A 22,041-nucleotide genomic window follows, 5' to 3' on the forward strand; every position below is an offset into this window, starting at 1 on the left:
GCATTTTGAAATGACGCTTTCAAGTAGAGAAGCCATGCTCATGAACATTTAAAAGCTTCTGATGGATGTTTCATGTGAAAAAAAATGCATTGCACATTAACAAAATTTTATTTTATTATATATCCAGAGTTAAAGGATTATTTTCAGTGCAGTATTTCACCATGTTATCTGCTTTTATGTGTGTATTGCAATGATAAAAGGGGAACAATACAGTACAAATCCAGATTACTTAAGTTACTAAATTAATTCAAGTTACTAAAGTAATTGGGAATTAAATTTCTGGAATTGATTTTTTTAAAACGTAAATTAACAATGGCAAGAGAACAAGAACTAATGTTCATGGAGATTCTTGGACTTAGGTTAAGATATGTTGGTTTCACTCTGAATTGTGTATTTGTAAAGTTATTGTACTATTACCTGCCTAGGTTATTAATTTAGCAGTGATTATCCATGATGATATCATATTTCAACAGAGCCCCATGAACATAAAAATGGTTAGCGCTGTCTCAGATTTTAGCTCGGCAGGAAAGATGAAAAGCCTTTTACAAGTAAAACAATAATTTGAAAGTCAGAGGTGACTGAATAACAGAGAAGCTATGGTAAACTGCAGGTTAAATTTGAGTAATTAATAGGTCCTTCTAAAGGGGAAAAATCGTCTTGAATAGAATACCTCTAAAATTATATTTAATTTTTTGGCTTATAATATTGCATGAGATTAAGTATATGTTAAAAACAGGCTTTGAACCCTTGTGTAATAGGTCTTTATACAGCCATCAAAACAAAAAAAAAAACATGCAAATTAAATAGAATCAACACTTCAGAAAGCTATAAAATTGAAATTACCATGACATCTGTTTTAGATGATTTTTTTTTTTTTTTTTTGCTTAGTATAAGTTGCTGTCAACCACTGACTGTTAAAGCACAGGATTTTTTAGTCTGACAAGCCTGGTATTCTGAGATCAGTGTATTCTTGCTGCTTTCCTCTGTTTGAATTACTAGGAAACCACCGTTATGGCTCCCAGTGCTGTCATTTGGCCTTTGCTGAACTACACGCATCACTGTTAAGTCTGCCTCCATCACTTTCCTGCTAAACCAACCCTGGGAGTTACAGTTGTAACTTAACATGTTGCTCATACAACGGTAATAAACTCAGACATTGAAATCACATGATAGTCTCGTAATAAAATGATCCAGAATATAGTTATGCTAATTTTAAAGATTATCACTTAAATGAATGACAGATTTTCCTAGAGATAGCTAACATTTCTGATAATACATTCCTTGGCCTTTTTGGACCCAAATTTTATGGTGAGCTGATGGAGGCAAAGTTAAATGAACTGAATTAGTAGTAAGAAAAGAAAAAAGAAAAAGAAAACATGAGAAACTGTCTTTCTATCTCTTAGTGAAGTAGGTAAATAAGAAATAGCACATTATTCTCTCTTCTCCAGTGAAAATTGCATTTACAATAGATTAAACCATCCAAGAAACAGAACTTAAAAGATTTTTGGGCAATGATTATTACATAAATCAACCTGTACATCCCAGAAAACAAATTTGTTGCACTTGTGCTAGGAGGTGTCGGGTAGTGGATTTTATTAGGGGATCCTTAATAGCTATAATTAACAGGTAAATCCTTTAAATGTGACTTTTTAAAATCTGAAAGTTACGGTTGAGATAATTTCGATTGCCTATTTCTGAGCTGTTATATCTCCATTGCTAGCCTTGCCTTCCAGAGGTTTGCCCGAAGGTTGTTGATTGCCCATGTTGTATTTGTCTTTAAAAATATCTGATTATGGTCATCCTTGATGCCAGCTGCTGTCTTATGTTCACTAGTGCAGCAGTCACCACCTTTTTTGGTACCAGGGACCAGTTTTATGGAAGAAATTTTTCTATGAGTGGAACCAAAGGTGTGGGAGTGGAAGATGGTTTCAGGATGAAACTGTTCCACCTCAGATCATGGGAAGGACCATGCAACCTAGATCCCTCACATGCACAGTTGTAATAGGGCTCCCGGTCCTATGAGAATCCAGTGCTGCAGCTGAGCTGGCAGGTGGTGGAGCTCAGGCAGAAAGGCTTACTGGCCCACTACTCGCCTCCTGCTGTGCGACGAGGTTCCTATCAGGCCATGGGCCATTGGGGACCCCTGCACTAGTGTATCTTTAGCTTGATTCTGTTGTAGATTGAGTTCAAGAGCAGTCAAAGATTGTGATACTTCTAGGGCATGAACCTTCCCACACACCAATTGTTAAAATTTAGTCGATCTACCTTTTGAGAATTGTATGACTTGATTTGTGAATAAACATTTACCAGTAATTATACAATTCTGTTCTTGAATTTGGCTTTAGGTACAAATCCTACTAAATAGTGAAATGAATATCCTGAAAAGATAGCCAGGTTTTTGTCCTTTTAGTATATTTCCAAATATTATATCAAATTTGTCATTCCCTTTTATTTCTCTTGTACTGTTTTACTTACAGCCTTATGTGTTTGTGGAATGCCATAATTAATAAGACTTTAGACTCTGTGGTTAATTTTAGTGTTTATTGCCCATATCTTGATGTGAAGATCACTTCATCACTATCACAGCTGTTCTGGCACACACAAATGCCACACAGACAACAGACCTTTAAAAAAAATCAGCATTGCCTTAAAAAATGAATGTATCAATTAGACATCAGCCAAGTGAGAAGATACCTTTTGTTAGATCATATTACATGAAAACTTCCGGTAACCCAGATGAAAAAATATAATGTCTTGATTTGTGGGCCAACATTTTTGTCAAAATAATTATAAAGATAATTTATCAGTGCCACATACAGGAGAACTGATCTGAATAAACCAGCTGTGTCCTATTAGATAAACTAATGGAGAATATACAGATAGATGTCTTAGCATTCTCCAAAAGAAATGGCATTAACCAAACAACTCAGGGTCGTGTTGCTGTACAGAATTTTTTTTAGATTTCTCCTTGTGTTAAACGTTCAGCAATCCTAGTTACAATCATCTTATTGAAAATAACACGGAACTTGAAATCATTGCATCGAAAGTCACCTCAGTGAGTTACCTCATTGAAAGTGAAGTGGGATATTTATTACTTACACAATTAGGAATTATCTTTGAAAATTAAAAGAATAGAAGGAACATTAAAGATTCGTGATTTAACAGCGAATTATTACTGTGTGCTGAGAAAATTTGTCTAAAGAACACTTTAGAATGTTTTGTGTAAGTGTGACCATTCTGCTAAATAAAGTAACACCTAAAGTCATGCCGTAATGCAGTTCTGGAAAGAGCTATTGAATTAGAATCATTTTCACTTCCTGGCATCCCAGTAAGCACGTCTGTGAACTTGGGTAAGTCACTTAATCTTCCTAAGCTTGGTATCCGCTTCTATAAAAATGGAAATGATATTCTAATGCCACTTCTTCCCATGATGGTTTTTAAAAAATGGTTGAGATAACCTATGTCAAAAGGCCAATTACAATGTCTGGCATTTTTGAATTAAACAAATTAGGTGTGTAAAATGACTGAGAAATATAATGCCTGCCTCAAAATAGTTGAGCATTAAAAAACTTTTTATACTCTCCTGTACAGTTTCTGAATCTCTTACCCTTCTAAAACTGTTCTTCAGTCTTTCTGTCCTTACTTAATCTCTGACACACCATAAGCATTTTGGGATAATAAAAGTCCAAGTAATTACACTTTTGTTCTTTTCCTTTTTAAATTATCTTTATGCATGTTAAGATTTTCTGTTTAAATGGCCTTTAAAATCAACACATTAAACTACAAGCATTATAGATGAATCAGTTCTATTTTGTACCTGTAGTCTCAAACTGTGTAGTATTTCCACTAAAAGTATTTATGGCTATGTAAAATGAATTTGTAGTTTTAAGCCATTCAAATGCTTCAGGGAAGTTCATCTGATTCTTTTAAAAACAACCTTTAAGATAATCATAAAACAGGATTACAGTCCCTTAGATCCCTACCCTCAATTAATGACTCTCAAATTACATTCATGTTTGGGTTGATATAATGAGATTTATTTTCGTGTTTTACAACTGTGGATGATACCTTTACTTTAGAAAGCCACTGACTGCCAGAGCTTAGAATGAAGAGAAGGAACATAGAGAATTCTTTGCTGATCTTTATTGCTTTGCTGCATTAGGGAAGTTTTCAGTTGAGCCAAGGGAACAAGAACCTATTAGTCAGGGGCTGCTGTCACCAGGAAGATTTGTGTGCTCCATTTTGGGGATTTTTTGTTTAGAACGAAGGACCACAATCATTTATAACCATCAGGACAGAGTGAGCAATCCTATAATTTGAGCTAATATATACCTCCAATCTAGCCCAACACACATACACACACACCCTTAATAGAAGGCTAATGTAAAGATAATGTTTAGTGCTGAGGACAAGGTGGACTGAAGATATTTCTATGGCAACAAAAAGGCCCCTCCAGACATCTGTGTTCTAAAGTTGATGCTGTTTATTAGAGGCTGCCTGTTCTACAGACTGTAATTATCATTAGGTAGAAAAAGGTTGTTGAATGTGGGTGGACTGCTTGGCTGAAGCTTTCTGACTGATTTGTTTAGCCCAGCTTTGAAGTAAATTTCAAAGGAATATTAAGAACCTGACATTGTGCTACTTGTCTCCATAGATGAAGTCGTAGCTAATTATAGGATGTTTGCTGAATGTGGATGAAGTTTTTGAACAAACAACATAAACAGCAACACAAAAACACAATTAAGAGTGACCCATGTATGTTAAATGATTTTAGTGTATATGCACTGACTGTTTACAGAGGTCTGTTTCTCTTAAAGAAAAAGACACTCCTATGAAATTGTCTTTAAATTAAAGTTGCCCTGGAAGTGGTTTCCAAAGGCTAACAGTCTGTGATTCAGAATTTATCTTCTGGCTTTAAAACTAGAACTGGAACTTTCAAGATTTTTCTTGATCTAAAATTTAAAGCAGATGGGCCCACAAAAATGTAACCCTGATTAGAATGTGTGTGGAGGAGTATTTTGTTTTCCTCCATTTATAGTCATGAGCAATACATCTAGTGAGCCAATACAGTGTTATTGTTAAAGGAAAAACATGTAGACATTTGACTAATTTTGGCAGCAGAATGAGTTCACTTTCTTTCAAGAATGCAATTTCAATTGTGGCGTTGGAGAAACAATTTTTTTACTATGCACGATTAGTTTTTTTTTTTTTTTTTAATGAGAAAATACAGGAGTTTCACAGTTATTCTATGTACTTAATGGGATTTTTCATGAGAAATAATGAAATTGCATATTTGGAAACCACGTAATCATTCCATAATATGTAGAGTCCTGAATAAGTTAATTTCACTGATGTTTAAAATTATGCTATAATGTACTGAAAAAATGTATTAAAAGATTCAGGATGTATTCTCATGTTTTATGGACACCTGTTTTGATAGTTATTGTGACTGGCAATTAACAAATTTATTTTAAAGAGAAGTAGTTTGCAACAGAATGATTTTGTATATTGAGTATTATGAAATGGCTTAGATGAATTATCTCTTTAACATGTGGAAGTCTAATTAGATACCAACTCTCATCTACTCTAGCATATTGTTGTCTTCCTTGCATAATTTAATTTTCATGCATGCTAAATCCCTTATGATGACCGGATCTCCAGTCAGTTTATTGAATAACCTGAACTTCCTAAAGTATTAATATAAACAGGAAGCGATTTTATACTTTCCATGAGTCTGATAGGTCTATCTTCCTTTTCTTTATTGATATCTCAAGTATTTCCTATAACTTACTAGTGACTTTTGTCTAAGGAAAACTTTCAGTTTAGTTTCACTCTTCAGGTTTGCATTAGGGCTCTCTAAAGAATCAAAACCAATAGGATACAACATATATGAGAGGAGACTTTATTAGGGGAATTGGCTCATGTGATGATGGAGGCTGTGAAGTCTCATAGTACGCTGTCTGCAAGCTGGAGAACCGGGTAAGTTAATGGTATAACTCAGTCCAAGGCCAAAAGACCGAGAACCAGGGAATTTCGGAGTTTTGGGTACAAGTTCCAAAGGCCAGAGAACCTGGAGTGCTGATGTCTGGGAGCAGGAGAAGAAGGGTGCCCCAGTTTCAGAAGACAGAGCAAATTTACCTTTCCTCTCCCTTTTGGTTCTGTCTGGGCCCTCAGCTGATTGGATGGTGCCTGCCTACATTGGATAAGTGCAGATCTTCCTTCTCAGTCCACTGGTTCAAATGTCAGTCTTTCATGGAAACACCCCTACAGTTATACCTAGAAAAATGTTTTTACCAGCTGTCTGCATATTCCTTAAGTCAGTCAACTTGACACCTAAATTTAACCATTACAAGCCTCATATCCAACTTTAAGCTTTTCCACATAGCTCAGGGGAGGGAATGTAAATTCTGTCTTTTCAGATTCAGCTTTCTGTTTCTCATCTTGGGGTGTGCTTTTTGGGGTTGAGAGATTATTGTCCTCCAGGTCACTTCCTTCCCCTCCTTCCATTAGGTGGAAACAGAGGGATATGGGGAGAGAAGGCAGCAATGAGACACTTTATAGTCTGGTCCAGCTTGGTCTAGTTCTTGCTGCTGGTGGCCTTAGTGATGTGGTGTTTCCCATATAGATGATGCTTGCTTTTATTCCACCTTCTTAGAAGACCTCTTAAAGTAGGGCAGCCGTGTTTGTGTTCAGTCTCCCAGTGGCCATGACTCCAGCCCCCTCCCTGGGGGGTGACCCCAACTGGGGGGCCTCCTGGGCAGCATCCATTCCCTAATGTCAGACATCTGGTGATGGCATGACTTTTCTTACCCCATCTTCCTCCACTGTTGCCACCAGAATCACACTTCATTGCCTCTTTCTGCTGCAGTTGCCTGGCATGGCTGGATAACTTTTGTAGGGTACAAGCCAGCTTCCTCTGCAGTGTCCCTTAATCCATGGGACTCTCACACCATTGTAATGCCGTAAGGAGGGAGTGTAGGCTGTGCCCTCACCCATCCGTCCTTCATTACCTGTTGGTCTCTAATTTCTTTTCTCATTTTTGGATAAATGGAAGGATAATTAATAAGGAGTATTGTGTAAATGTGTGTGCAGTCAAGGACTGAGATAGTAAGTTTCCCTTTCTTGCACATACTGTCATTTTTATGAGAGATTCTACTGGCATCTATCCATTTACCTTTGGTTAGGGTAATCCCCTTGTCCACCTCCTTTCCCCACCCTGTCAGCCCAGACAGAGGACACATGACTCTATGATTCACTCTTTTTTCTCTCCAGTTTTTTCATTATGGACTTAATAAGTGGGCCAGGCTTGGATGAAGGTTGTAAGTAGGAGAGCTTTTTCAGCCACATTTTAAAAAGCCCTGAGGGAATTGTCTGGCCCTAGATATTTATGACTGTCATTAAATAGGAAGTGGTTTATCTCTGTCTTCAGCTTTGGATTAGTTGGCAAATTTAATAGGAAACATTCTACAAGTATCCTGTAATAAGGTTTTTTTTAAAAAAATGAGAGCGAGAATATTGTCCTTTGTATCTGGAGATTATTGACCTGATAATCATTGTTTAACATCGGTTAATTATCCTTGAATTTTTTTTAGGAGTTTATTGTGTCACAGGCACAGATCATACAAAAGGGAGAAAGATTTTTGGTAAGATGAAAAGAAATGCTGTCATAGGAAATATATGTTAAGAAGGGCTGAATACGTCAGGTTTTGGAGGTAAGTAATCTCTCCTAGAGGAAGTGAAATCTATGTAGATGCCTGAAGGAGAAGCAGGAGTTAGGCAGATGAGCGGAGTGAGGGAGAAGAGCGTACCCTGGCAGGAACTATCTTCACAAGGACCCCTGCATGAACAGAGAATGTAGAATCTTGAAGAACTTAAAGTTCAGAATATCTGAAACTAATAGGACAAGTAGGGGCTCATAGGAGTGGGCTTATTGATTTTAGAGGAATAAACAGAAACCAGATTATGAGACAAGTTTGAAAGTGATGCTAAAATAATTGGAGAACAACCAAAACATTTTTTAATAGGGGCATTGCATCATGAGATTTGTATTTTAGAAAGATTGCCGATAAATAGATAGTTATTGGGAGATAATAGATTGAAGAAGCAGAAGGAATCCTGGGAGATCAGTTAAGAAGCTATTGCATTAATCCAGGTGTGATATATGATGGTGGCTTAGAATAGGGATGTGTAACAGGTGTGAAAAGAAATAGGTAAGTTAGAGAGCAATTTGGGGTATGAAATAGCCAACATTTAAAGACTGACAGAATTTGGGGGTTGAAAAAGGAGGAAACATGAATGAGGCACGAGTTTCTGTTCTGGAATGCCAGGTCGTTTGGTATTGGTCTATACTGGAATAGAGAGCCCTGGAGGAATACCTGATTTGGATGGGGGAGCTGATGGATTTAGTTCCACCTGAGTGGGATCCAAAGGGCCCAAGGGTCATAAACATGGATATGTCAAATAGAGATTTGACAAATCAGAAGATGTCTGGCCTGTAGATGCATGTTGCACTTGGGAAGCTGAATTTATTACCAAAGCTGTTAGTTCATTCAAAATAAAAATAAGGAGACACCACTCAACTGAGCTGTAGTGTGTTTTGGTTAGCAAAGTGAAATGTTTTCATTTGAGGCAGGTTTTTTTTTTTTAATTTTTCATCAGAGGGATTTATTAACTGTTTTCAATATGCTGTAAATTTGATATTTCCTCCTTCCACTATAACTCAGAAATGATAAGGTCATTTTTGCCATGGGAAACAAATTTAGAGCTTAAGTATGGGTGTATGTAAATGTGACCACCAAACCAAAGATAGACTTGCTAGATCTGAAAGTCACCATTAGTTTTGCAGGCCTGTTGCCTCTAGAGACCAGATAGAAAATATGACAAAGACTTTGCCCAGGAAAGGAACTTTTTATGAGTTTAGAATTTTAGGATAATAAAACACAGAACTAATAAAAGGAAAAGTCTTCAACGTGCCAAATACTCATCTCTATCATTTTCTTGGAGAGAACCAAGAAAGCCATTTATTATATGGCTTTGTAGTATAGAAAAGAAAAAAGTGAGTCCATCATTTAGGGCCCAAATATATGGATTTAATGAATCTCCATGAGCAAAAAGAGTTTTTAGGTTTTAGGTTAAATAACAAAATGTGAAGAGAATTGCTAATTCTGAAGAGAGCCAGAGAAATTTTATTACATATTAAAAATGCTTCAAAGAAGAAATGAATTAGATGGGGATGTAAACTCTTACCACACCTCACTATGCCACGCTAATGATTTCTCTATTAACAACTCCTTCATAGATTAACCTGAATGTACCACACTTTTACTGTCAGCTTTTTGGAATGTCTCAATCAGAGACTTGGAGGCTCCCTGACACTGTAGCAGGGTTCATCCGTCATCCTCAGAATGCGTATTGCTTGGCACGTAGACGTTCAGAAAGTCCCCTACATTTGCATTGCTTTTGGAAAAAATCTCGTTCTCAGCGTGACAGTTTAATTTCATCAGAAACTGTTTCTCATCCAAAATTTTAAAGCTAGTTAATTGGCAACTATTTGTTCAATATAATCTACTATCTGAGTCATCATGAACATGAAAGAGCCAGCATGTTTTGCCTTATAGCAGCTATTTTTGATTTTAGTATCTTCTTTCGAATGTGAAGCATACTTGGGACCTGATTTCTCAAAACCCCATCTTCTGTTGCATCACTTTGTATTCTTCCCATTTATAGAATTCTGTGGTGATTTCTATCCTAGAACTTTAGGAGGCCAAGGTGGGTGGATCTCCTGAGGTCAGGACTTCAAGACCAGCCTGGCCAACATTGTGAAATCCTCTCTCTACTAAAAAATACAAAAATTAGTCAGGCGTTGTGGCACGCAGCTGTAGTCCCAGCTACAAGGGAGGCTGAGGTAGGAGAGTCACTTGAATCCAGGAGGCGAAGGTTGCAGTGAGTGTGTGACAAAGCGAGATTCTGTCTCCAAAAAAAAAAAGAATTCCATGGTGATTTCTCATTGCAATATTGATTATAATCAAAATTCTGATTTAGGTCTGCAAAATTTGTTAATCTAATATCAAACTACCTATTGTCCATTCCCTCCATCACAGTCAGGTCAGCCTTTTATTGCTCCCTGTCATTCATTTCTCCCTGATGTATCCTTGACCTTCCCCCAGTGCCCTGTGTAGTGCCATCCACTCTATTTGACATATGGTTCATAATTTACCCTATAACCCTTGTCTTCAATGTCAACATTACTAACCACCCACTATAAAGATACAAGGACTGGCATAGATCAGAGCACCTATTTTACTTTTCTAATGTTTCAGGTCTTAAATATAATTTCACATATGAAAAATTCCATCACCCAAACCAAGTGCACAAGAGAATTATGTGATGTGAACAATGTTGCCTGGTTGTCAGGGTGAGATCTTTTCCTTAAGACAACTAGAGACTAAAGCACACCATTGGAAAAACTACTTAACTGTGGTTTCACCATGTGAGAGCAAAAGTGTTCCAAGGGAGAAGTTCTAGGATCTCATGTATCTATATAAATCTTCTGTCACTCAGAAGTTAGACAATAACCTCAGCCACCTAGAACAGCTCTGAATCTAGAAATTGAATTAAAAACATAAATTTGGCAGCAAAAAAGCAACTTACTTATTCAGCAATGATGAATCTACAGGGGGTGTGTTGGGGAAACTACAGATTCAAGTCATGTTGCAATTATGTGGTTCATAAATGGAGATACCCACCAAGAAAGAAAGAAATACGTTTGTTGGCTGGCTTTATTATATAATGCCAAGCCATTTTCGATATAAGCCAAGAAATATAGGATGATTAAGAGAAAACAGAGATAGAAGAAGGAATCAAAAGGAAATCCATTGATAAATAAGAACTATTACTCTATAATCCTCTGACTAAATTTTGACATTTGATAAAATTCAACAGCTATTCCTTATAAAAATACTAAAAAAGAGAACTTATTTAATAGCGGATTGGGTGTTTTTTCCCATAGTCAACAGTATATTTAATGGAAAAAGTCAGAAGAATTTTCATTAAAATCAGAAGATAAGCCAACAACCTCCTAGCACAATCATTATTATTGTTTTGTTTTAGAAAAGCCTATTCAGTGTGTACATGCAATGCAAAAAGTATTAAATGAGATGAACATTTTATTAGCTTAAGAGAAATTGATTGAATACCTCAAATGAGAGAAAAAAAGTGATTAAGTTAAATGATGAGTTTAGTAGAGTGGGCCTGCTAAAGTAAATAATATTATCTCTGCTTCATCAGTAACTAAATTAAAAATAAAATGGCATTCATGGTGACAACCTGTTATGAATTACCTAGAGAGATTTTTAAAGGAATAAAAAAGTAGATGATATTGGTGGGAGATTAGGAGACTCTCTTAGATCCCTGCAGGCTCAAAAGATGACACTGTATATATTACTTACAGGACATCATTTCATTGTGAATGTGGTGTCCCAAGTATGTGTACCCATATACATTGGTGTGCATGGTTTGTAGACATCTTGAGAGCGAAAAGTTTTATAGATTTTGAGTAGCTTAAATGCTAATCGTTACTGAAGTCTCAACATCTCTTTGCTTTATCTATTTCCTGCCCCTCTGCAGACTGTGTCCTGACTGCTTGCTCACTTGCCTCCAAGTAGGTTCAGCCAATGGGAGGCATTGACAGACAACTATAAAGTTTAAAGGAGTGGGGCATCCAGGACCCATCTTCCCCTCTCTCTCACTAACTTGGGCAGCCTTTTTTGACAGTAGTTACTTGCTTGTTAGCCAGCTCCTAGGAGCCCTTGTTGTTCTAGCTCCCTTCTGATGGAGCCAGCCCTGGATTCTGATAACATTGTCTCCTCCTTTGGTCTTTCTAGTTCTAGGAATGAAAGTGGCTTTTTGGATTTGCTCTTGCTAATCTGGGCTTCTTCCCTGTTTCTGTTTTGACTGCTGTGCTCTATTGCTGTCTGCATTAAATTTCCTCTACTTACGTACCCAGCACAGCACCTGTTTCTTGACTGGATGGTGAATTATGCAAGCACATTTATGTTTTTATTTATTTAAAAAATCTATATAGAACAATATCTGGCACACAGTAAACAATCAATATTGGGCTGGGCATGGTGGCTCACGCCTGTAATCCCAGCACTTTGGGAGGCCGACTCAGGCAGATCACCTGAGGTCAGGAGTTTAAGACCAGCCTGGCCAACATGGTGAAACCCCTTCTCTACCAAAAATACAAAAATTAGCCAGGTGTGGCAGCATGCTCCTGTAGTCCCAGCTACTCGGGAGGCTGAGGCAGGAGAATCACTTGAACCTGGGAGGCAGAGGTTGTGGTGAGTGGAGATCGCACCACTATACTCTAGCCTGGGCGAAAGAGTGAGGCTGAGGCTCTGTCTCAAAAAAAAAAAGTCAATATTGTTGATTGAGTGCATTCTAAAACAATGAGACTGAAAAAAAAATGAACTGATCAAATTACTGGCAGAAATTGAGTCAACTAAACGTAATGAGAAGAGCCACACCATACACATAATTAAATTAGATCCCATGGATTGTGTTTAGTCATTAGAAAAGAGATTTGAAGATGCCCCTCTCTCTGACCCAGTGCTAATTGGAAAAGCATTGCGGAGGTGTGGGGCAAGGATTTTTTTGAAAGAGTGCCTTTTCAAAATAAGATATTAGCAAGTCTGCTTTGGGGGCTGATAAGCAGTCAGCAGAATAGGAAATAAGAGAAGGTTTTTTTTTTTTTTTTCTTTCAAAGCTCTTGCCTCTGAACATAGTGTATTATCTGAACACATTTACATTTCCATAAGAGTGCTGATTTATGTTATTTCTTTTTATTATAACAAAAGCGATGTATTATTGTGGTAAGAAAAATTTTAAGTAAGTTATGGTTAAAGAGTAGTAGCTTCACCCTACCCACCTCTATTCCCACAAATATAAGCAAAGTAAATGGTTTATTGTAACTGAGACAGTGGTCTGTGCATATACTACGAATACACAAATTGCATGTTGCTGTGCAAAAACTGTCTTTCAGTTTCTTTATTTACTAAAAAGAATAACTTAGATGTCTTTCTCTAGCAATCCATAACTCTATGCCATTCTTTTTGATAGCTGTGTAGTACTCTGTTGTATGGATACTAGTTTGTCAGATTCCTTATTGATGGCCATTAGATTTCTATACTAGCAGATGTCAACCTTAAGCAAAATAAGAGTTTAACTGTTTTTTGTTTGTTTGTTTTGTTTTTTTGGCCACAGTTTTATACGTTCCTATTTTACTTAAATACCTGCTAGAGTAGATAAAATCTTAGTGGTGGTAAAATGTCTGTACCTTTCAAATACAAATGAATATATATGTGGACATTTGATTCCAGCGTTTTTAAAAATCTTCACTAAAAGTTCTTTTCAACATCAGTTTTATTTGTTGAGAGCAGGAATGCTGTTCTACTGCTGTAGGAGTTTAGAATTCATCCTAAAAAAGTGAGATCACTATTTCTTATTAGTTTTACTCTCTTCGCCTTCCATTGTTGTCCCATTATTTTCATTTGTTATTCCAGAGTACCATTCAGATTATACAATAGTTCAGGAGAGATTTCTGATGATGAAGAAGAATTTGTAGATTTTTAAAAAGGCGTTCTTAAAGTACCCAAATCTAGAGTCTTGAAATTCATAAGTTAATACCATTAAATCAACAAACTGGGCCACAGGATAAATACTTGCTGTGAAGGAGCTACTTGTAGTAACATAGAAGAAAAAAACATTGTCAATGAATGCTATAGACAAGTCAATCATTTACAGCAGTAGTGATGAAGCAGTTTTCTGGAAGGTTGGTGACCTCTTGGGAAATTATTACGTTGGCTTTTGATACAATATTACTTTTTGTTTGGAGATAATTATATTATTTACATTTGTACATTATTCTGCTTTACTCATAAAGATAAGTCATCCAAAGATGCAAACTGTCAACAGAAACTTATTTAGAAATAAAAGTTCTAGGAAAACTGTAGAGTTTACCAGTTTCTGTTCTTGTCATCTGCATATGCAGCACCAACTATATCTTTAGAAGAAGACAAAAATTGAGGTATATAAACAGTATACCTACCCAGAAAGAGATGATAGTATCTCCATTTTTGTTAAGAAGGCAAGAAAATGCACAATTAGCTTAGCAATGTTTTCTTCCCAAACTAGTTTGGATTACAATTATTTTGAAAGTGTGCTTGTCCAGAACTTGTTGTTTTCCATGATTCTTGAAAACTGTATTTCTGGACCTTCATTTCATTTTCAACATTCTTTTTAAGGCAGAGGTGATGGAGTTACTTAATATATTAATATTAAAACATTGAATAGTGACCTTCATTTGTCCCAATGTTAATTCAACTTGTTGAGAGGAAAGGAGATGGTTCTTAATCTGGGTCATTCTAAACAAGTGGGATGTTTATCTACATAGCAATGGTATGAGTAGAAATCTACATTTTCTAAAATATGTGAAGATATATTTTAAATAACATTAGACCTTTAATATAAAAATGTTTTCTGGCTGAAGTTTATTTTTAAAATCTTTTCTAACTTACCCATACTCATGAAAAAATATATATATGTGCATGTCTTCTAATGTTAGAGTGTCCCAGAACAATATTTTCTGCTTTCTGCTTCCTATTGAAAATATTTGTTTTTATCCTTTGTGTCTTTAGCCTTATTAATGTGAAAATAAGTTGTATTTTTTTAAATCTTCAACATTACATAGTATTTAAAAGTGTAAAATGACTGATTTCTTCTACATTTGTTTTTTAAGGACAGACCATTTTCAAAAGGCAAAATGTAAAGATCAATTTGTCTTTTATTTGCAGTGTTAGAATGCCAATACCTCATTCTTTAAAATAGCACAAGGGCTCCAATGAACTGAGAGAGGTAGTTGGCTTTCTAGGCAGAAAAGGACTAAGTAAAGCAGAAACAGAACCAAGAGCGGGTTGGTCGTTTCAAATTTACTTTCCTTATAGAATTAAAAGAGAGGAGACTTATTACCCAGACTTAGATTGACTGGAATCTTTTATTTTTTTTAACTGATCTCTTTCAAGATTGGTTTATGTTACTTAGCGTAGGTGACTCCGTTCTGATTTGGTCTGGTCCGCTGGGGCCTAGTGCAGGAGGCTGGTCTAAACCAATGGCCTTGCATAAACTTTAACAACATAGTAAAATCAGTTAAATTAAGTGTCTGTTAATTTTTTAAAGCTTTCACTAGAAAATTAAAATGATTTCCCCCAATCATTATCGTTTAAAATTATATGAAAATAACTCCACTTACAAGTCTGTAAGGTGATTTTTTAAAATAACAGTGAGATAAAAAGGATTATTTCTTTTGTGGGGTTCCTGATATCGATGTCTGTTTTTCTGGCTGTTTTTATGGAAAGAGCGGGATTTCTAGTCAGAAAGTTTAAACAAACACACAGAAACTTTGTAAGGCTGACTTTTATTACTTGAAAGAAGGAGGTATTTTTGGTAATAATTTTTTGAAATATAGCCCAAAATAAAGCTTGTAAAGTTCATGCCCCTTGATATTTATGTCAGGCAGAAAATAAGGAATACAGTGTTGAATGGGAGAAAATCAGAGGAAATCAATAATTATTGATCTGATAATAATAAACTACAAATAAGACTAGATATGCTCCTACTGTGGGCATGTTTAAAGATGGTGTTCTTGTGTGTTCTCTACTTCACATGTGATTAAGGTCAGTATATGCCTCATAAATAAAATTATCGTAGCTTTATATTTGTAATTTAGTCATATAATTACTTCGAGGAAATTTTGTGAAGAGTAGACCTCAAAATTCAGCTTTAAGGTTCTTTTTTTATTTAAAAAATGCAGAACTACTTTATTAGAAAGACACCTTCACCACCTACTGTTTGGAAAAGCATGGTTATATTTAGTTCCTTTTGCTTTGTAATATTCTAAACAAATGGTATTTTGCTTAAATATTTTAAAATTTTATTTTGTGCTTGTTCAACTTTTCTAAATTTTTTACTCTATTAGCCCTTTATTTTGCATTATCTTTGCTTATACTTTCAAAATATATAAAATGTGCCAAAAATGTAATGATACTCTTGGGTCCTTTTGGATAAAAAGTAGTCTTTCAAAATATGAGTTTTTTAGTTTACATCACACATTTATCATTGAGTTTTCTATAGATGTATTTTAGCAATCAGGTATTAAAGTCACAGTACTTGGTAATTGAGAAAAAGAATAATTAGCTAGATTCTAAATTTATGTGAGATATTTTAAAAGAAAGTTAACCTCTTAGATTTCCCATTTCTTGATGTGCAAAGTGAGCGTAATAATTCCCACATTGTAGACATGGAGATATTCTACTGCAAGTGCCTACTCCAGGTGTTCAAAGACAGTATGATAAATACTACTTAGTGTAATTTGAACTTAGACCCTAGTGCCATAAGTCACTGCAAAGGGAATATATACATAGATAAAATGGAGATTGGTGCTATATATGCACATACACATATACATACATACATGCATATTTTATATAGACATTTTGTATATAAATGTTAAATATCTTATGTGTACATTATCTTCTGCCTATATTTTCTGGCTTTCTGTGTCTCTATCCAACTCTCCAATCCCCTTCTAAAAGCAGGAGAGAGGCACACACACTCCGTGGATTCTACTGGAAATTATAACAAAAGGAGACTAAAGATGTCAAGAGATGTTGGCAAGTCTACATAAATCAGTCTGGATCTAAAATAATCTGTAAAATCCCATTAGCTTACAAAATCAGTGTGGTTACTATCCTGTAGGAGATTTATAGGAACACAGTTCTAGCATTTTTATTGCTACTTCAGTTGTTGACCATACTTTTTTAAGTGACTTTCCCAAATGCAGTGGAGCCTCCATAGTTAAGCTTTTTGACAATAAAGGAAGAGCATGAAGCATGGCAGAGGAAAGAATCAAGTTTTGAGACTTCACAGCTCCCTTAAAATCTGATGAGATTTCTTGCTCTTACATTCTTGTAAGAAAGGTTTATAAAGCATAAAAACATTTATTTTCTGTAAAATGGTTGTTTCTTTTGTGACAGTCCCAATAAGATGTGCATATATCTTTTTCTTATTTTTTTGGATGATTACTTACCATACTGTTTTTAAGAAACTGAAGCACAATAACTTTCTCTTTTTAACTATCACAGATGAAAGATGAAGAAAATATATTGTTTTACTGATTAAAGTTTTTATGAAACAATGAATGGCAGAATTATACATGCTACAAATTGTCTTTAGTGCTCTAAATAGCAGCAATATCTAATTTATTCACCAAAAACATTCATAATCAAAACACAGTCTTAATGACTTAGCTAGACTATTGTAATAAAAATATTAGAAATAACCGAAAGTTATTTCAGTCTAAAGTATTTTTGTTTAGAAATTAGAAAGTTTTTGTGGCCAGGCACGGTGGCTCAGGACTGTACTTGAAACAATTTGGGAGGCTAGGGCAGGGAGATCACTTGAGATCAGGAGTTCGCGACCAGCCTGGACAACATGGCGAAACCCCATCTCTGCAAAAAATACAGAAGATTAGCTAGGCTTGGTGACGCACGTCTGTGGTCCCAGCTACTTGGGAGGCTGAGGTGGGAGGATTGCTTGAGTCTAGGGTGCAGAGGTTGCAGTGAGCCAAGATCGTACCACTGCACTCCAGCCTGGGCAACAGAGTGAGACTCCATCTCAAAAAAAAAAAAATCCTGAAATTTTTAATCAGACACATAAATACAATGGTCAATAACCAGTGTTTCTTTTGTATAAATAAAACAAATTTACAAAAGAGCATCATATTATTATGTATTCAATCACTTCCTGTCATGTAATCCTTTATACTGGTTTTCCTAAGAGAGCTGTTTTCAGAAATCATTTTTTAAATTCATGGAGGTAATACTTGACCAATATCAGACAAATGCTTATTCTGGAATTTACAAAGATTTTAAAGTACTTTCAGATGAATAGGAATAATTTGTGTGTTTTTTTGTAAAACAATGTGAACAAAATGAACCTTTTTAAAAACGAAGATACCTTTTATATTAGGCTTTTTTTGCATTGCTATTAAGAAATACCTGAGACTGGGCAATCTATTAATACAAAGAAAAGAGGTTTAATTGGCTCATGGTAGAAACATGGCACCAACATCTGCTCAGCTTCTGGTGAGGGCCTCGGGAACCTTACAGTAATGGTGGAAGGCAAAGCGAAGTAGCTGTTTAACATGGGGAGAGCAGGAGCAAGAGAGAGGAGGAAGGGCCAATCACTTTTATGCAACCAGATCTCCTGTGAACTCATGGCAAGAACACACTCGTTACCATGGTAGTAAGCCATCCATGAGGGATCTGTCCCTATGATCCAGTTAGCTCCCACCAGGCCCTACCTCTAACATTGAGGATCGCATTTCAATATGAGATTTGGGCAGGACAAATATCTAAACCATATCATCTTTTAATTCACTTTGCTATCTTTACTACATTAATTTTATTATTATGAATGACTTTAGACAATTTATTTAGATTAGACTATCTAGATTAAAATTAGGCAGTTATATTTGTTCAGTAGCATATGTATTACCAATTTCTATTTTTGAAGATTTTTGGTGTCCCTGATGATGATGAACTATATGAGTATGCACAATCTGAGTTAGTGAGTGCGTGGTTTTGCTCTGGCTGTGTATGCTAAAAAAGTTATACTTTTCTTTTCTTTTTTTTTGAGACGGATTTTCACTCTTGTTGCCCAGGCTGGAGTACGATGGCGTGGTCTCGGCTCACAGCAACCTCTGCCTCCCGGGTCCAAGCCATTCTCCTGCCTCAGCCTCTGGAGTAGCTGAGATTACAGGCATGCGCCAGCACGCCCGGCTAATTTTTGTATTTTTAGTAGAGACGGGGTTTCTCCATGTTGGTCAGGCTGGTCTTGAACTCTGGACCTCAGGTGATCCGCTCCCCTCGGCCTCCCAAAGTGCCGGGATTACAGGCGTGAGCCACTGCGCCCGGCCTATACTTTTATTTTCTTTACATTTTGGCATTTTGAAGTATCCACTGGATTTGTTTTCCTGTCTTTTTTCTTTTCATCAACTTTTAAGTTCTGGGGTGCATGTGCAGGATGTGCAGGTTTGTGACATAGGTAAACGTGTACCATGGTGGTTTGCTGCACAGATCAGCCCATCACCTAGGTATTAAGCCCAGCATCCACTAGCTATTCTTCCTGATGCTCTCCCTCACCCTACCCCCCTGTTTTTCCATCTTCTGATATGGCTGTTCACCTTACACAAAAATAGCTGCCGTAGCTGTGTGCCATATTGCTGCTAGTTAATTTTGTCATTTGGTTTCTACTGAGCACAGATTTCCTATCACTGAGCACAGATTCTCTATCACTGAGCACAGATTCATGCAGAATTAATGGATATCCTGAAAGGTAAGTGGAGAGAATTAGAGAAATTATCTGTACTCCATGCTCATGTATGAAACCATTTGGCTCTTCTATTTAACTATATAGTCAGAATGGCAAACCTCCCATTTCCCATTGAGGATAACATGGCATGTGAAGGCTGGAATTTCAGACCTTCGTCTTTGTGACACTTCCATAGATTGGTACGTGGTGACCTTTGTCCCTTCTTGGAAACTGCCTTTGTGATGTCCCTGCCCTTGTCATGTCCCTTGATTCTGACCTTACCACCACCACCAACACCACCATCCATTAAAACTATCCCTTAATGTACCTGAAATAACTTAATAAGTAACACTAACCTTCCTCGAGTTTTGTAAGCCAAAATCATAGGAGTTATCCTTGATACTCCTCATTCCTTCACATTCCACATCCAGTTCATAACTTCTAAAAATGCATTTTATCTGGATTAGTCACCATCTCCCTAACTGTTAACTCAGACTTCACAAATTGTCTCCTAAATGGTTTCTCTAACTTCTGCTGTCACTCCCTTCAGTGTATTCTCTGTGTACCAGGTTTTTCTCCCAAACTTAAAAACCTTTCAGCACCTTTCCATTTCCCTTGAATTAGTGCTATTCTTCATTTATAGCTTGTAGTCCTTGCTTTTCTCTGTTCCTAGAATTCTCTTTTCCTAGACATCAGCAAAGCTTGATCCTTCATCTCTTATTTCAAGTCTTGATTCAGATGACCACTTGTCACTAAACCTTTGTGTGACCACCTGTTTTAAAGTACATCTGCATCATTGATCAGCAGTTGCAGAGAATAAGTGGTGATGAGGGCAAGTGTGAATGCAGAAGATGGGTCTGGAGGCCACTGCAAAAATCAAGACTACAGATCATAGGGACTGGGACTATGTTTGTGGTATTAGGGATGAAGTAATGTAAACCAATATGGGGTGTATTTGGAAGTTTAATTAAAAGTTCTCACTTTTATGAATTGGATTTGGAGTGAGGAAAGAGAAATGAATCAAAGATTAGCCCCTTAGTTTTGTCTTGAATTACTAGGTAGGTGTTGATGCAAAAATGACAGGGGAAGATTGTAAGAGGAGATAGCTTTTTGCAGAGGTGAGAAATTAAGACTGCTGCTCTGGATTTGTTACATTGAAATGCTAAGTGAAGATTTCAAATACACTGTTGGCTATGGGAATCTGTCTTTGGACATAGAGATTTCATAGTGAATGACATATTGACATGTGAGATTACCTAGGAAAGTAATTAGAGTAGAGGGTACAGGACTGAGTCATAAAGCATCTCAGTACTGAGAGTTTGAGCACAACAGGTAGAGCCAACAAAGAAGATTATGAAGACTGCCAGAGAGATACAGGCAGAAAAACAGGGAAGTATGGTGCCCCAGAGGTCAGAAGAAGCAAGTACTTCATGAAGAAGTGATTGCACAGCTGTAATGAACATCAGGGAAGATGAAAACAAAGAAGTGAATAATGGATTGGCAATGAAGATGGCCTCGACCATATAATTCTCTGTGGCCAGTATTGTGAACACTAATCCCCTGTGGCTCTTTAAGTTTAAATTTACATTAATTCAGATTAAATAAAATTAAAAACTCTTCAGTTATATTAGGCGTATTTCAAATGCTCAGTAGCCACATGAGCGTAGTGGCTGCCATATGGGACAGCACAGATACAGGGCATTTCCATCATGCAGGAAGTTCTGTTGGAGAGTACTGTGGATGGGAAGTACAGGCCCTGAGTGGGCACATCCTCCTCTGTCCTGACAGATTCCTCATTCTGTGGAGATGGGCGTGGCCAGAGGCAGACCAGAGCAGGGGCCTCGATGACACTGGGTCCAGTGTTCCTGATTTAAAGAGGGTGATTATCAGAAGTCTTTTCTTTTATTGAATGTAAGTGTTTTTTTCTGTATTGACACCTATGGGAGATCCAGGACACTGGAGAAAGTGATTGTGAGGGCTTGGGTTGTCTGGGAATATGGTATTTTGTAGGCCGTATTTGCGCTAGCCTAAAGATGAATAAGATTCACATCCACAACAGGGTATTGATACGTCCTTCAGCTGAGAAAAGAAGAATATAGGTACAGTTGCATTTTAGACAAACAACACATTCAATCCTCAGAACAACTTTAGGAGGGCAGGTACTGTTAATATCTTCCTCTTCCAGATGAGAAAGAGTTCCATCTTATTTCGAGACATAATATTGATAGGTAAACTGAAATTTTATTGTTAGCTTTTTGGAAACTAAGTAGGGGAGTTAAAGTTTTAACACAGTGGTCAAAAAAGATGTTTGTTTTTTCCAACTGTGTTAAATTCGGAGAAGGTACCTCAGAAAGGCAGGCTGATGCTTTCTCCAGATAACTTCTATCTATAATTAAGTTGACTGCCACTCCATTTTATCAGAGTTCATGGCAGAATAGTTACTCAGTGTGGAACAGAAATATGGTTTATCTCGCACAATGTCATATCACCCTAAATTTAACTTCCAACAAAAGTTAATGCTTTTTAAAAATATGAGTTAATTGTTTTATCAACTATCTACTAGAGGCAAATGCCCTACCTTTTGTCATGTTGTTCTTTACAGTTAAACTATGT

At 36.5% G+C, this 22,041-nt stretch overlaps 1 protein-coding gene across 11 annotated transcripts in view; it reads left to right on the forward strand.

Moving 5' to 3' along the window:
• The window catches only part of KLF12 (KLF transcription factor 12), a 450,646-nt gene that overhangs the window by 230,010 nt on the left and 198,595 nt on the right, over positions 1 to 22,041 (forward strand). The gene's annotated exons all lie outside the window — the stretch shown is intronic.

Source organism: Symphalangus syndactylus, chromosome 15 (genome assembly GCF_028878055.3).
Source record: "Symphalangus syndactylus isolate Jambi chromosome 15, NHGRI_mSymSyn1-v2.1_pri, whole genome shotgun sequence".
Taxonomy (NCBI): domain Eukaryota; kingdom Metazoa; phylum Chordata; class Mammalia; order Primates; family Hylobatidae; genus Symphalangus; species Symphalangus syndactylus.